The sequence below is a fragment of the Mesoplodon mirus genome (genome assembly GCF_964341445.2).
Source record: "Mesoplodon mirus genome assembly, chromosome: 12".
Lineage (NCBI taxonomy): Eukaryota > Metazoa > Chordata > Mammalia > Artiodactyla > Ziphiidae > Mesoplodon > Mesoplodon mirus.
Window position 1 is genome coordinate 14,574,412 of NC_138988.1, and position 6,000 is coordinate 14,580,411.

Here is a 6,000-nt window from a genome sequence, read left to right on the forward strand (position 1 = left end):
CACATTTAGTATGACCTGGGGTAAGAACCCTGGTTTTGTCTCTCAATACTACATACCATCTCTCCATAGTTCATGGGGGCCATTGATTTCAAACAACAAACTGGAGGTTGACTATGATAATCATCTTGATCTCCCTTGGTGCTTCTCTAAATGAGCATGATACCTCTGTCTTCACATTGTAACTATTATAGTCATGCATTTAGATCATGAATACTTCTGAGATCTCAATTTTTCCTGAAATTCAGTGTGTCTTATGAAAAGCCTTCATATATCACTGTAAAATTGGTCAGTACCCAGAGATTCTGGATGAAAAATGAAGTCTGCTCAAGTGACATTTCAATAACGTAATGGTACTGAGTTTGTGTCATTTTACAGTTAGTTCACATCACTAATGATTTTATTGTCTTCCTTCTCCCCAACCCTATACATTAAATACTTTCTTTAGACTTTGCTGAAAAACAGGGTTTAAAATATAAACATTGCACAATGTCAAAGGAATTTTTATTGAAGTATAGCTGATTTCCAATGTTGTGTTAGTTTCAGGAGTACAGCAAAATAATTCAGTTACATATATGTATATTTTTCAGATTATTTTCCATTATAGCTTATTTAGCTTATTACAAGATATTGAACATTTCTCCATGTGCTATACAGTAAATCCTCATTGCTTATCTATTTTATGTACAGTAGTTTGTTAATCGCACTCTCCTAATTTACCCCTACCCCTTCCTTTCCCTTTTGGTAACCATAGTTTGTTTTCTATGCCTGTGAGTCTGTTTCTGTTTTGTACATAGATTCATTTGTGTTATTATTTAGATTCCACATATAAGTGATATCATATAATATTTGTCTTTCTCTGTCTGACTTCACTTAGTATGATATTCTCTAGGTCCATCCATGTTGCTGCAAATGGCAAAATTTCATTATTTTTATGGCTGAGTAATATTCATTGTGTGTGTGTGTGTGTATCTTCTTAAACCTCTCATCTGTTGATGAGCACTTGGGGATTTCCATGTCTTGGCTATTGTAAATAGTGCTGCTATGAATATTGGGGTGCATGTATTTTTTTCTTTTTTATTTAAAATTAAATTAATTTTGCTGTAGTATAATTGCTTTACAATGTTGTGTTAGTTTCTGCTGTACAACGAAGTGAATCAGCTATATGTATACATATATCCCCTCCATCTTGGACCTCCCTCCCACCCATCTAGGTCATCACAGCACCATGGGGTGCATGTATCTTTTTGAATTAGAGTTTCCATCTCAAAGTAATTTTTTTAGCCTAATGACAAATTGAGAGGAATTCTAGAGGACTGATGTGAACCAACAAAAGTGCACCTCCAATGCTAATTTTTCACCCTAAAAGAGCACTAGAGAAGAATCTCATTCTTTATCCTGAAATGTTAGCGGTTTTGAAATACTTTGAAAGTTCCAGTTTCTGTGCAATTTCTGTGATTAAAGAAAAACCATACTGTTTTGCTAGGGTGTTACAATGTAAATGGCCTTTTCCAAAACCCTGAGCAATTTTAGCTTTTGGCTGTCCACCCTAGTGTCCTTCAGTGTTCTTTGTACATTTTAAAGTACACCTTTTCCAGTCAATTTGGTCTTCAATGTGATTAACTGACTTCTGTTATAAAACCCACAGCAAATCTCTGCCATCCATCTATTAAAACACTTAAAAAAGAGAGAGAGATTCCAGAAGTGAACACATTTAGCCAGTGATAGTTTCTCCTGCTGTTTAACTAGCATTAACATTACCTCAGCTCTAAGGCAGCAGTGGTAGTCAGCATGGCACCTAATTGCCTGATTTTAATTTATGCACCTGTTTATTCACCAGCTCCATGGCAATGTAGAGAGGAAGAAAGGTATGGTAACTAGGAATGTGCCAGCAAATTTTCACATTTGGCTTAGTCTACTGCTTTTCTTTCCTGCCATTAGCTACTTTCATCTTCGACATGGATTTCAGGCCGTCCTACTTAGCAGGCATTCACTTAACATCTGGTCCTTTGCTTCATTCAGCCTTGGCCGGGGGGCTCAGTTCTGGGAAATCATGGCCGAGACATGGATCAAAGTTGTTTTTCAGCTACTTAAAACAAAACCTCAATTATGCTACCTGTTGAAATATTCTGACCTTGAGAATAGGGATTCTCCACCACTACATTATACACCTTCTGCCATAGAGTTCTGCTGAGTGTCCCAAACTTTTTTCTGGGAATGACTAGTGGCTGTTGAGAGGAGAGAAAGGTAATGGGTGAATCCCACAATCGAGTGATGGATGAGTAACTGAAAGCCTGACTAATTCCCTAAGGATAAAAGAGGAACAGGGTTTCTGGGAGTATGCAAGTGAACCTGTAGGTCCACCTCGGCTGCATTTCCCACAGTCCCAGACCACAAGTTAGCCAGAGACCTGCCAGGAACATCTACAAGGCCAGCTTCATGAATGTGTGACATGTACAGTTGTACGGGACCCGCACTTAGAAGGGCCCTGCCCTTAGTTTAATGTCCTGCTGTAGCCATCTTGAAATTATTATTATTTTTGAACAGGGGGCCTCACATTTTCAGTTTGCACTGGGCTCCACAAATTATACAGCTGAATACAAAGAGCACTAAATTATCTCCAGAATAATTTAAAAATGCCAGTTCACTCAGGTTTCCACACTGCTAGGCCTTACACAGTGGTGGAACAGATGGCACCTGGAGGTGGAAAGACAGTAAAAACAGAAACAAGTATTTCCTTGCCAGAACTAATCTATGTGATGCTCTGCTTACATTGGACTTCTACAAGTTGGATTGTGCTATCACTGGGTGCAGCACCACAAATATGTCAGCCTTGAAGTTACATCAGTAGAGATTTTGAAAATGAATAATGTTGAACAGTGTATTGTCTGCTGAGTGGAGTCATGCCCCTTCATGCGCCCCTAATTGTTTCAGTATGCTCAGACCCCATCAGTTTCCTTCATACTCTCCCAGGACTCTCCCTCCAATGACCCAACACTCCTGCAGTACTTTCAGGACTTCCAGACCCCAGTATCTTCCCCACAGATTCCCTCGAGTTCCCTAAGACACATTCAAAACCCTCCAGGCCCCTATAGCCTCCCTCATAGGCCCTCAGCTCCCCACAGGTTATGCCAAGATCCCTGAAGACCTGAAAAATTCCCTCAGTCTTTGGGCTCCCAGGCTCCCTCTAGTCCCCCAGCATCTCCCGCCCCAAGGCACTCTCTTCCTGGACAAGCCCTGGGTAGATTCACCCCAGGTGAGGTGCCATAGGTAGGGCAGCAAAATTCTCTAGCTTGTTACCAAGTGGAATTACTGCTGGAGGCCTCCTGCTGCCTCCAGAAGACTCTGTGTGGAGAGGAGGGCAGTTAGAAGAAAGGGTAACTATTCCTTATTGCCTGTTTGGGCCTGGGCTATGGAAAGGGAAAGGTTAAGCTGCTGCTGAGTACTTGTGTGCTCTCAGAGGCTCTTTGGGCTCAATGTCGCCTGGAGGGGGTGTGTTTTTCTGCATCTGCATAATGGAAAATCACTTCCATTAAGGGGCTGGGGCCAGAAGCGGCTTGGGTCAGAAAATTTTCAAGTATCTTTTTTTTAGATTTTGAGATTTCCTCCCAACATTTTGTCAATTAAGTGTATGTTAATATGTCAAAGGCAGACCTTTAAAATACAGTTTATTTTTTGTGACTCAATTTTGTCATTTCTTCATTCATAAACATCTACTTGGAGTCTCAAAGCACATAATTTTTTTGGCCATTCTCCACCTCCACCAGCAAATTCCAGAGCTTAATTGCCTCCAATTAACCCTCAAAAGTGCCATCTTCTATCTATCTACTCACTTGTTCATTCTTCCTTTCAACAGAGATGTTCTGAGAGCACAGTGTTAGCAGCAGTAACAAGGTCCAGCAAAGGTGCTGGCATCTTCACACACAGGACCTAGTGGTTGAGACATGCAAGAACAGGGCACTGTGTTAAGAAAGATGATAAGGGGCACACACAGCTCAGTGGGAGCACTTAGAAGGGAAAGCCAACCCAGGCTGGGGGTATTTGTCTCACCAGAAAAAGAGATGTTGAATCTGAGATTCAGAGGCTGAGTCTAAGTTTCCCAGTGGAATTGAGTGGGACTGTTACAGGAGAGGGAAAAGACAGCACAAGATTCAGACTCCAGAGAGAACATAGCACCTTCATGAAACACATTGTTCGTTATGTCTGGACCTTGGATATTGGCTGACTAGGTTAGAAAATAAATTGGGATGGGGTTTTGTATGTCATTCTAAGGAGGCGTGGCTTTATGTAAGGGCAATGGGAAGAATACCAAACACATTTCATTTTAAGCCAGGGGTTGAAAATATTCTCAACTCTTTAGTGACCAGCTCTGAACTCAGAGTCCTAATTGTAAAGATTAACAACTATAAAATAATATAGTGGACTAATTTCCTCAATCATTTGCAAAGTTGTATTGTGTGCCTTAATATGATTCTTTTGTTGGGGATTACAATGGTGAACAACAGTTCTGCCTTCTGCCCTTGTGCTGTTGCAACACAGGAAGCTTTCAGACCAAGTAAAAATGCAAGAAAAATGAAGCCCTCTCAACGTCTTGGTGCTGATTGCCCCAGCTGGCTGTCAGTAGCCAATTTTGCTATTCTGTATTGCACAGATCAGTGGAAACCAGGGAACCCTCCACCATAGTTACCATAGCTCAGAATAAAGTGAAGGACAAATGGCATTACCTGCTGCCTTTTTCAGTCTGGAGAAAAATTTCCAATGCTGAAGAACAGCTAAATGCTTCCTCTCGTGTTTGTCTGATTGTGGACAGCAGTGACCAAAGCTGTGAAATCAAGTCAGAGAGAAACAGGCAGCTTCAACAGTGAACTAACAAAACATTCACTATGGGTGCAGATGACATAGCACATTTTCAGCGCTAAATGAAATCTTTACATTTCACCCAATAGGGGCTATTATCTATTTCCTGAAGTGTTCTGTCTCTTATTTCCTTTGGTCTGACTTTGGAGCTCAACTTTAGTACAAGGATCCATGCTACTTTCTGAATTTTCTCAGAAGGTTCTTCTCCTGGGGTCACCAGATGAACAGAACCACCAGATACATAGCAAACCAACAGTTCTACACTTGTATGAATTTCCACTTTTGTTATAATATTCATAGAAATACACCAACTTTGAGAGCTCTCCTTATTTAAAGTTGAGAAAATAATTCTAGGCATACATAGTATAATGATACATGAAGTAATATCAGAGCCCTGGATTTCAAGGAAACCTTTTCAGACTTTTAAAAGAGAGAAAAAAATCATTACATGAATATGTAAATAGAATAGTAACTGAATCATAAATACAAAAGAGTTTCAAGATTCTAAGTTCCAAAATGCTATTTTTATTATGATTTTGGTGCTCCCCCAAAGCAGTCTGGATATGTATATAAGCAGTTGCATTTGTGTGTATGTGATTGTCTGTGTTCTGAGTACAACTATTTTTCATATTGTGAAGTACTCAGCCTTTTCATTCTAAGCAGTGGGGACAGTGGGGGAAATTATCTGACAAATTGAAGGAGAAATATATTTCATCTTATAAAAAAAGAGAGATTACTATCTTTATACCCAGAGTGTATAAACTTGGATTTCAAAAACAAATTATCCACAATTTGCTTTGCTTGAGTTACCAGGATATTGAGATGGGGAAAAAATTAACTTGGATCTTACTGCTATTTATTAGCATTCCAGATATTGGGGGAAAAACATTTTCGTCAGAACCTTACCTTCGGTCTATATTGATTTTCTAGGGAGTGCACTTAATATTGCATTCATAAAGTGTTTAAGTTTTCCACTTATTAAATTGCATTTTTTCTATACAGCATATGCATCATTATTTTCAAGGAATGATTCTTTTAATAATAACACAATGATACTAATAATAACTGATATCCACTTCTATAAATTAACTAATCATTTTAATTCTAATATAGCATCTTAGTTACCCAGAGGACTAAATCTTAGTT